This window comes from Triticum dicoccoides, chromosome 3B (genome assembly GCF_002162155.2).
Source record: "Triticum dicoccoides isolate Atlit2015 ecotype Zavitan chromosome 3B, WEW_v2.0, whole genome shotgun sequence".
Classification (NCBI taxonomy): Eukaryota; Viridiplantae; Streptophyta; class Magnoliopsida; order Poales; family Poaceae; genus Triticum; species Triticum dicoccoides.
In genome coordinates this window covers 710810923-710822475 of record NC_041385.1, presented here as the reverse complement: position 1 = coordinate 710822475, position 11553 = coordinate 710810923, and the positions used below count along the sequence as shown (strand labels likewise).

The 11553-nt window shown below is 47.7% G+C and overlaps 1 long non-coding RNA gene across 1 annotated transcript; it reads right to left on the bottom strand.

Annotated features, from left to right (window-relative positions):
* Window positions 1–9987: 9987 nt before the first annotated feature.
* Window positions 9988–11090, bottom strand: LOC119281932. The gene is made up of 4 exons (XR_005138581.1): window positions 10906–11090; window positions 10600–10803; window positions 10343–10516; window positions 9988–10258 (listed from the first exon to the last, which is right to left on the bottom strand). It is a non-coding gene; the product is annotated as an uncharacterized LOC119281932 (long non-coding RNA).
* Window positions 11091–11553: the final 463 nt, after the last annotated feature.

The window sequence follows — 11553 nt, the reverse complement described above, 5'->3', positions numbered from 1 at the left end:
AGCTGTCACCTTGATATTCGGAGCTCAATTAATAAAGGGAAATGTTTATAGGTTTTTTTACGCATATGACGTCATGGTGGTTTATGATGACTCTAGAAGATGACATCACGACGGTTTACAAGGTCAACACGAAGATGTTCGAATCAGAATTTCTCTAAGTTGAAGATTGACATGAACAAGTTCAAACCAATCTGGGGCATAATGTTGGGGATATGACTACTGAGTTAAACCGCCTAGGAGGGGCCGGATTACACTCACAAGGAGTCCTGTAGAAGAGCCCATGAAGATGAAGGTTATGGCGCTTTAACTATGGAGGCTTAGAGGCCCAGAGCCCAATGGCGGATTAGGGCCCATAGTAGTAAACCGCCATAGATGTAACTTGTATTGTAAGTTAGGGAAAAGAAGAAACCGAGCCGGACACTTGTATGAGCCGTTCTCGGGATTCTGTAGACCGGTCGGGCATCAACCTATATATATATATATATATATAGGGACGACCTGGCGGCGGTTCAGGGACAAGAAACAACAAATCAAGAACTAGGCAAAGCGTTTTTGCTCCCTGGTAATCGAGACCACATCAAAAACACCACAACTAGATTGTAGGCTTTTACCTTCACCGCAAGGGGCCGAACCAGTATAAACTCCACGTGTCCTTTGTCCAGTTTAACCCCTCTAAGCTAACCCGACCGCGATGGCTCCACGACTAAGTCCTTTCACTAGGACATCTGACGTGATAATTCCATGACACAATCTGTGGTAATAGGCTGTGATATGCTTTAATACTGCTGATGAGGTCAAACTGCTGAGGTTGCAAAGGTATCTTGGATTTGACATAACAGACTTGGATATTCCACACTAACCATGTCAAGCGAGTCAGTGGGATATGAAAATCCTTGTAAATAGAGTAGGCCGCTAAGAGTATGCCTTCGTGGATCTATATGGAATTATGGCCTCCAACTGATTTGGGTATCTGAACCTTGATGGTCGTGCAAAAATCATCATACCTTTGCTGTCAGTCTAATCCTTCTTACGGTCATGAGTTTCTTTGTCAGGATACCTTGCTGAAATAGCTTGGACACATATGTCCTTGATTCTTCATATGACCATGGACGTGATTAGTGCAATATTTTTTACATTATTCCTTGTGCTTGTTCTCTTACCTGGGTCTGCACACATATGACATATACCCGAGGTTTGTAGTTGTACCGTGCTCATTGCTGAGGCTAATCACACAAGAAGGTGACAAAGTTTTATGATATCTCCTTGTTAGTTGTGGGAATAATGACCTTGATGACCATTGTCAAGACTGTTGATTCTGTGATGTCATATCCAAATATTTTCGATCCTTGTATTACATGAGATGTATTTCTACTTATTTTCCTTTTCCTGACTCATGAGGTTGTGGGATCCTTACTTTGCTAGGTATATCTGTTGGATCATTGCCGCATCTCGTATGAGTGAATGATATGACTGGGGATGCATGCTCACCATATATAAGAATCATATGTAACCAAACACTTGATTTCTGAAGAAGACTCGTGCCTTGACTGATTTGTGCTTCTGACAAAAATGTTGCGAGTCTGATTCTTGAGCGGTACTGCCATAAATTGGCAACTCTTCATATAATCTCTGAGGATGGTGCAATATTGCGGTAGTGACGCGGACTGGGTGGCTTACGAGAGAATCCATCCAAGTAGCTTGCTGAGGATGACTTGTTAACTTCTGCTCAAATCTTTTGTCTGGGTATCGTGCAGAAGAAGGCTATATAGCTTACACACGAAGCTTGGTCTGATTATTGTGCTAGAGAAGCCTGAGTTTTGTACGTGAGAAGATTCCCTTGGGTTTGCTTGTTGAGAAAATTTCATTTCTGTCTGTCAGAAGCCTTTACTGAGGTGTCTTGCTGTGAAAGACTGGGTATCGTGGACCAAAATTGTTCACATATCATGCTGAGGAAAAATTGAGGAGCCTTGCCCCATAAATTTCTTTCAATAGCGTGTGGAATAATACTGGGTTTCTTATATCCAAAACTTCATACTGATATGCAGACTGAAATCCATACACACGCCCACAATATTCTGAGGCTGATTATTTGCATGAGAAAAATGGTTTGACTGTCTTCCTCATTCTAACTTTATCTCGGATAGTAACATATTTCAAGCATCATGCATTGTTGAGACAAAACTTTGTATATGATCCGTACCTCTGTATGAAAACATGCTATTGATCTTGCAACTGACTTGTCTTTCTGCTGGCTGGATCATAACTGTTGTGAGGATTTTGCACTGATGTAGACTCGATGTTGATAGTCAATCCAAGACACCATTGGTATTCTGAGCAGATTTTAATACCATAATGCAATTGACTGTGTAGAAAATAATGTCTAGCTGAGCTTCTTCCAAATACCTGAAATCCTTATTGCTTCTTTGAGCCCGGTGTCGGTGGATGAGCAACTCTTTATAGGGAAAAAAATAATGTAACACCGGGGCCCAAAAAAAAAGAAAGAAGCAAAAGAAAACTCAACTAAACAAAAGCACACAACAACAATCAATTCACACACGATTAATGTCACATATTACTGCTAGTCACACAATATGCATGCCTACTTAAGCACACAAATCTCGCGGGATCTCCGGTTCTACGATCAACATGATGTGATGATGTGCACGAGGACGAATAAATGTGTGGAAGAATTGGTGTAAACATCGCTACACCAAGTGCTAGCTTAGCCAGGTAGCAACCTGGACTAGCTCGGAGACTAGGACGTACTCGGTAATCATGTAGTGGGACACAAAGGCCGCAACCACATTATTATCAAGCGGACGTAAAAAGATTTGTACTCGTCTAAGAAAGAGGATAGCGGGGAAAAACTGAGGCTGCTGACATTGCCCTTTTTTGATAACTAAGATCATTAAGGGTTGCCAACACGACAAAATAAAAGAATGATCTGGGATAGAAGCATGTCCATCACCGAAACGATAGACGGGGCTGAAAGAAAGACATCGGCGCGATACCTGAGCACCATTTTTGCAAACAGTGTCGGGATCACTTGGCATCACTCTGTTGGGACAGAAATGACACCAAACACTGAAAGAAAGGGGAACTGGAGAAATGCAAAGGTTGAGCTGTAGTGGATCCGAACTGATGCCAGCTACACTCACTAGATAAACCGTTATCACAAATACTAAGGCTATATGCATGCTATGCAACAAACAAATGCAGCAACCAAATGCAATCATCAAGCCAGACTCTATACTACCGATTTCTACTGGTTTCTACCGCTCGCGCTGACTAGGGCACCCTATAGCCAGATCTGCTCTAATATCAAGCATGTGGCACCCCGGCTCAGAGAAACCAAAACGCCCCGTATTCTAGCCTAGAGATCGAGATGAAGTCTTCTGGAATACGGCACTGCTTGACATAGAACAAATCAGCTCTTATTACAAAGGATAAATACATAGGTCTGATGTTACAAAGGTTCACATCAGCATGGCGACACTACGTCTGCGATACTACACTTGCTCTATGCTAGCAGCAGAACAACTTGTAGCAGCGGAAATCTTCTAGCAGCGGAACCATGATGAAGGTAGTGAACTCCACTCTGCAGGGACTCTGGCTGGGACACGATCTAGCTCGCACGAACGGAAACCATAACAAGCAATCAAGCAATCATGGCATCACCTGCAATCTGGCATGACACGCCAGGTCAGCACATTGAATGTACTTGCAAGCTCACAACAACCAAAAGCATCAAGGCAAGACAATAACATAGCATTAAACAGATTAATTAAATTAACAGCTACCCTAATGAAGCAACTAATAATCATGATATGAACTACTAGAATACTGATAAGTCATCATCTCAGATCTCAAGTACCACATGAACCATCTCACACTTGGCTAACCGGCCAAGAAATATACCATCTCGATCACCTCATGACCAAAACAAAACGGTGATCACTCATGGATCACAAACGGAACCACACTGGGTTCAATGGGTTACCTCGTAACCGAACGGTGATCATTCACAAATCACAATGAAACATCCACATGATCACCTCGTGACCGCATCACAAACTGAATGATCCTTCTCAAGATCATCCCAACATCATCATCATCATCCTGCCAAACTGTTACACCTCACAATATCAACATATACATCACCTATAAGTCATTCCGTCATGTGAGTGTTGATCGAACGGTGTGACCTGGTACGAACTTATGCCCATGACCGAGGACGCGGCTATCAATAGATTAAACACACACACTCTGCAGAGGTAGCGCACTTTACCCACACCACAGAACCCATGCCCTCGCACTCCCATTCGGGTGGACCAACGGCATTCTGACAAAACCGATCTACTGCCATGACACTCTCCCAGCCACTCCGACTCACTCCCCACTGGGCTAAGTCATGGGTGGCCCCATGTCTACCCCAGACACCAACGGCCACCGTCGTAGCAAAAAGGCCACCTCGTGGCAAAACAACACGGTCCCAAACGGGGACAAGAGATCTCAATACCAACTACGCACACAAGGCTTATGCCGTCCTACCTGATCAGGGTAGCGCCCGTGCATAACCTTCCCTCGTTGGAGGCACCGGCGAGAGGCACGACAATAGACCGCATTAGGGCCTTCCCATAAAGGCAAATGTGGTTGCATTGGAAAAGCTCGGTTCAGTGGCACCTGACCAACTAAATGATGGAATTTAAACCCAAAAATATAAGTGGGATAACTGATACTCCGATATCAACTATCAAACTATAATCCAAGTCATAGCAATACCCAACAAATAATCCAAGCATAATATCATCATACCAAAATACTCCGAGGATAGCATAACACTACTATTATGATGAATCTGAAAACAATAATACTACTACTCCAATATGCAAGAACAAGCTATCCAACTAAGATCCACATGTAAACATCATCTCTAAAAATAATACTCCAAGCAACAAAACATCAACTATCATCATAAAGATAATCATACTAACCACTAATAATCCAAAGGCAGCGTGACATCCAAAGTAATACTCCAAAATATAATAACATATACCAACATGAAAGTAATCATAATACCAGCCACTAATACTCCAGTTACAGCATGATACTCATCAACTACAAACATAACTCCTAGTAATCCAAACAATAGCATGGCAACAGCAAGATCAAAATAACACTCCGAGAAAATGCCATGCACAGAGTCATGTAGCTAAAGCAATATTTTAAACAAGTTCAAATAATTTAAACCATGTCACTGCATTACGGTGACGCAAATGGAGGGTGTGGCTTGCCTGGGGTGGAAGAAATCACCGGGAGAAAGTGCGAGAAACTCGCAGACCGAATTGCCAGAAAACGTTCTCTCTCGGAGGGGGCTGAATAAGGGCAGGGGAAAAATGGTCATTTTCATAGTGCCAAATCACAGTGAAAATGAAATCAACAGAACGGGCTCGATGAAACAAAAAAGTAGGCTTTGGAATCACCTGATTTGGAGCTACGGTTAAAAAGATATGAATGTTTTTCTACCAGGGACCTATCTATAAATAAATCATCACACACAGACCCTTAACAGGAAAAACAGAACACACACTCGAGGAAATACGCTTTCGGTGGATGAAAGTGTACACGGCAAAAGCCGTGTCCACTTATCCACGTTAGAAGGGGCGGGGCCGACCCCTGCCTCGCTGACTGGTGGGGACGGGGGCGACGCGGGGCCCGCCTGGCCTCGGTCATCTTCTTCCTCGCCCGCTCCCCGCACGGGATAGAGGAGAAGCTGGGGAGGGGCGCAGCACCGGCGACGGCCACGGCGGCTCCAGCAGCCCCCAGCCGAGCCGAGGACACCGGCGAGATGGGCGCGGAGAGCCGCACGCAGTTGGCCCAACTGCTGGTGCTGGGAAAGGGCTGGGCGGCCGCGACGAGAGGCGACAGAGGAGGCGATGGCTGGACATGCGTTGGCGCTCGCCGGCGACTCGGGCTGCCCCAGGTGGAGCTTGGACCACCTACGGGGTCAGGAGGACGCCGCTCATCCATCCTGACGTAGAACAAACGCCGAGGATGAGCGGAATGGCGGCACCCCACGGAGGCAGAGAGCAATGGCAGCGGCAAACTTTGGGGACATGCGGCCACAAGCACTCTAGCGCCGAACTGAGGGGTTGGGGAGGTGTGCCGGTGTCTGGGTGGTCTAGTGGTGGTGGTAGAAGGAGGAGAAGAGCTCCGGCTTGACTGGATTTAGGAGGGCAGGGGCGGCGGCCATGGCGGTCATTGGGCGGCTTGGGAGCTCCTGGAGTTGAACGGATGGGTCGGGGAGGTTGCTTGGAGGGAGACGGAGAGCTTGGAGCGCTTGGAGGGCTCGGAGGAGGCCTTAAATAGGCAAAGGGGAGGAGTGCCAAGCTGGTACCGCTGTAGATACGTGTCCGACGCCGCGGACGCATGCCACGCTCGCGAGCTCGGAGGTAGACGATGCAAGAGGAGCAGTGGAGAGCTCACGGGGCAGAGGAGGCCAACGGAGCACGGGGAGGATGATGACGGCGACGAGCAGCGCCAAATCTCCACTGTACGTCCATGGACGTGCGGCGGTTTGCGTCGGTGAGGAAGCGGACGGAGGGGGAGAGAGGTCCAGGGGAACAGCAACGACGAGATGCAGCCACTGGACATGCCCACGCTCGCGAAGACGAGAGAGGGGAATGGACGAAGCAGAAACGACGCCCTGGACGCGGCCACTACGCATAGAGCACGCGCACAGGCTTGCTTGCTACGCGGTCACCACGAGACAACGCACAGGGAAGGCTGTAGAGGATGGCAAACTATGTCTGGGAGCTACTCCTTCCAGGGTGGAGCATTAATGAGTCATTGGCTTGATCTAAGGCACTATGGTTGGGTTGGAATGGAGCTCTGAAGTTTACTGCAGTAAACTTAGCCGTGCACTGGTGATCAACAGGGAATTGCTTGAAGCCAAATAAGTTGTCTGGGGTGCTTAGCTACAGAAGGACTATGATCCTGGAGGTTTTGGAGCATAATGGAGCACAAACTAATATAGTTGTTGTGTAACCCCAAAATTGGTCCAGAATCAATATTTGGATGATGCACTCACATGGTGTTATAGAATGGGATGCAACTTGGCAAATCCTCATTATATGGACATAAAAATGCTGTAAAAAGCTCATGCCAAATGGACAAGCCAAAATGGCACTTGCTTTGCAAACATCATTTTTGTCCAGAAACTTGGAATAATTTTGGTGATCAAATGGATCAATGAAATGATGCCAAATTGGGTGGAGAGATGTTTTATGGGTATAAGAATGATCTGGTAATTTATCAGAATTTTTGAAGCAATATAAAATACACTTGCTTCACAACCTGAAAATATTGCCAGAATCAATGATTTGCTCATGTGCTCACATAGATGGCTGGATGGGGCTGAAAATGGGTGGAGGGGGTTAATATGAGCAGATTAAGGAGTGTGCAAAATTTCAACTCATTTGGATACTCCTAGCTAGTACTTCCTTCACAAAGCCTTCTGTCTTGACAAAAACTTTGAAAAATCATTGAGGAAGATTAGCTAGGCAAATAAAGTTGAACTTGTGCATGAGGCAACTATTTGGACATATAAGCATGCCAAAAAAGGTTGGGAGCCACTAGGAAAAATATAAATGACACTTCCTTCACAAAGTGCCATTCAGGGTAGAATAGAAAAAGGAATATTGGGGAATTATTTTTGAACTGGCCAAGGAAATTTCTGGACATATTTGAGCTATATATGACCGAGAGGAATTATGAGAATTATTTGGGGATTTTTGGATGGACAGAAATATAGGTTGCTTCACAACCTAGGGCAGATAGGGTTATTCTTTTAATAGAAAAAAGGAATTTTCCCTAGAAAAATAGTTTAGGGTTTGGTCAAGAAGTGAAGTGACATGATCTTGGCAAGGTTTTGAGAATGATTAGCCACTTCGGAAGGGGAATGAGGATGATTTCCCAGGTGGCAAAGCCATAGAACCACTCCAAAAAGAAAAACAGAGCTAAAACCAAATAAATCAAGAGAAAAAGAAAAGGGCCAAAATCCAGGCTGTTACAGAACACGCCCGCCGCGGCGGCGCCGCCGCCCTGATCTCCTACCTCCAGCCTCCCCTGCGCCTGCTCTGTCCAGATCCGGGATCCTCTCCACGTCCTCTCTCCGCTCGCGTGCTTCTCTTCGCGGAGCGACCCCATGGCTGCTGATCATCGACCTCGGCTCGCATCCATGTCGGCCGCGACGGCGGCAACCTCTCCTGCCGTGTCGTGCGTCGGCTCCCGGCCGCCCACTGCTTCAGCGCCCGCAGTCGTTCTCGCCGCGGCCGCCCTTGCCTCCCGCCGCTCCGACCCATCCATTCATGGGAGGAGGGTGTCCCGCGCGCCCCTCACCAAGGAGGCGACGACGTCCATGACTTCAATCACGCCCTTCGCTCCGGCTCCACTTGTTGCTGCCGCCTGCAGGCTACCACCGACGGCACCGACAGCGCCCCACTCCAGCTCGTCCCCGGCCCCAGCAGAGCCCCACTCCGACTTGTCGCCTGCAGCGACCCAGCTTCATCCAGAGTTCACCTTGCCGCCTCTTCGGCCTGCGTCCAGATCTTCAATGATGACGGCCATTGGTTTGAACTCGGGGCGGCCTGTGTCCTGGGCCTCCCTCGCCGACGAGGAAAATGAGGATGACGAAGAAGAGTTGGCTTCGCTGACACCGTCGGCTTCCAAAAGCCCGGTCCCGGCAGCTGACCAGACCATTCCATGTGTTGAGCACGAAGAGGAGACGAGTGGCGGACACTACCGGATTAACAGGCTATGCCGACGGCCGCCCGCGCTCGGCTTAGGCCCATTGTCGTCGGCCTACCTCTATGCCGACGGCCACCGTCGGCATATCCTCCTCAGCGTAGATAACGTCAGCGTAGTTGTGTCAGACCGTCGGCATAGAAAAGCCGTCGGCATAGACATATAAGCTGACGGCGAACATACGGTCGTCGGCATAGAAACACTGTTGGCGTAGATTTTCACCAAACGGCAACAGACGGTGCCGTCAATCACGCTAGCCAACCACGGGCTGCCGCGTGGCCGTCGGCATATCTTTGACACGCGGCAGCCGCTGGGCTCTCCTGTCATCTATGCCGACGGCCAGGCCGTTGGCATATCTCTGCCACGTGGGGGCCGCTGGGCTCTCTGTTCTGTTTTTATTTTCTTTTATCTGTTTTCTCTCTTTTCATCCATTTGACAGCATTCAAAAGCACAAAATATGACAGTATGCATACAATCACAGAAATATGACAGATCATCATCAAGTTCATCATCTAAAGATACTCAAGATCATCATAATCATCTAAAGATACTCAAGTTCATCATCTAAAGATCATCTATGTTGAAACTTCATGAACATAAGTATTTCAAGACATGGAACATCATCATCGTCATCTAAAGAAACTACGAAGTAGGAACATGATAAGTATGGCATGACGGCCACAGGCATGGGTATCATCTTCGACATCAGGCAAGATCACCACCGCCAAGACCACCACCACCAAGACCACCACCGCCAAGACCAGCACCACTTTGCCAGATTGGAGTGACTGGGGTCGACGAAGCAGGAGTCGAGCCACCGGTCCCCTACATGTATTTGTGGTGGATCCGTGCGGTTAGTCCAATACGCCAACATAGCCTGGATGTTAGTTAAACAAGCAAACTAGAAGGTGAGAAGGAATGAAAGTGCAAATTTTAGCTTGGTTTTAAGAGGGCAAAACTAACTGTCATCATTTGACGGTTGTAATCATCGTTTGCCTTCACTTGTTGCAAGTACTTCCGCACCTCAAGATTCCTATGCTCGACAAAGGCCTTATATGCCTACAAAATTTAGGTTGTTTCTAAGTGTGCAGTGCTGAAAATAAACTGAGAAAGTTAGAGAGAAAGAAGATAAGGGGGAAGTACTTACAGCATGCTGGCGGGCTAAGGGAGGCAGCGAACGCCCCGTACTCTCTAACGGGCTCGGGTTGGTATCCCGAAGCCGTGTGTACGAGACCGAAGGAGTGATCAAGCCATCGAAACACGGGTAGCGTCAATGGGACTTCGGTTGGATGGCCACCACCAGGCGGCTGCAACCTCTTAAACTGCTGAGTGTAAGACTCCAAGTGCTCCTCGGTCTTGCTGTAGTACTCGCTCTTGCCAACCTTGCGATCCTCCGCTCACGGGCCATCTTCCATGACTCCATGTTTGAGAGTGGCCTCTTCAACTTGTCCTCCTGCAACGTCAAATAGAAGTTAGCCATACATAAGAACATAACGGTAAAAAGAAGAACAACAATGCATCATGCATATACATATACCTTCATGGCCTTGAAGCCCCAGTGATTCCTGTTTCCTTGGCCGTGTGTCCCGTCTTTTCCACGGTTAGCCCGGGCCTTGCTGCTCTTGGCAGCAAACTTTGCATCTTCACCGAGCCACCTATCCATCAAACTCGCCTATCCATCATCCTTTCCATAGCACCAAGGAGGAATAACCTAAAAATGGAAGCATGACATGTGAGCACAAAACAATTAAATTGACTACTTATATGTTGGAATGAAAAGTCAGTAATAGTTACCCTCATGAACTGCTCCCTGTTCAAGGTAAGTCGTTGCTTTTGCGCTTCAGTTTTGCTCATCTTTTGATGAAGGTAGGTGTGGTAGTAGTGCGAGACGGCAACCCAGCGCACCTCGTACTGCAACTGACGAGCTTTCTTCTTCGCAGCCGCCAGCAAGACCACGTCGGCTCTAGCCTTGTGCTCGTCAAGTACTCTATAGAGTTCCTGCAATCATGCATAAAACCAGAAGCAAACAAGGCAGAGTTGAGTGATTCAATGATAAACTATGAAAGAAACTGAAGACAAGTGATTTAGAAGAGAACTTACCCAAAATTTGGTGATCACGGCCTTAGCGGTCGTCCCGTACTCCGCGTGGCTAGAAGCCTCGTAGTGGACCCAACTCGTGGCCAAAACTCGCAGATCCGGGCCAAAACTCCTTCAATAGGGTAGTGATAAGGTCGTTCGGTTTACGGCTCCTTCTGTGAAGGATCCAGTTCCTGCAAAAGAATCAAAGATTTATTCAGTTCCTGCAAAAGAATCAAAGATTTGGCATGTGTACAATAAGAAAATGTGGTCATGTGTTGAAAATATGATTGTGAGCCACTTGTGCGCCTCGATGGAAGGTGGTGTAGGTACTCCAGCAATACCACGCAGCCACCCCTTCGGAGCACCCGACGACAAGTCACCCCACAACTCAAGGTCAACCTCCACTCCACCACCCTCCTCGCCCTCCTCCTCCTCACCCTCCTCCTCGCACTCCTCCTCGCCCCCCTTCTCCCCACCATCAGGAACATACTCCTCCTCCTCCTCAGACTCGGAAGGTGCCTCAGTATAGGAGGGCATCAAAGAAGACTCCCCTATTTCGGACACGGCCCTTTTTTGACCCGGGTGCCTCTCCACCACCTCCTCCTCCTCTAGGGGCTCTCCCCCCACCCCTCCTCCTCTAGGGTCTCCTCCCCCGACCCCTCGACCTCC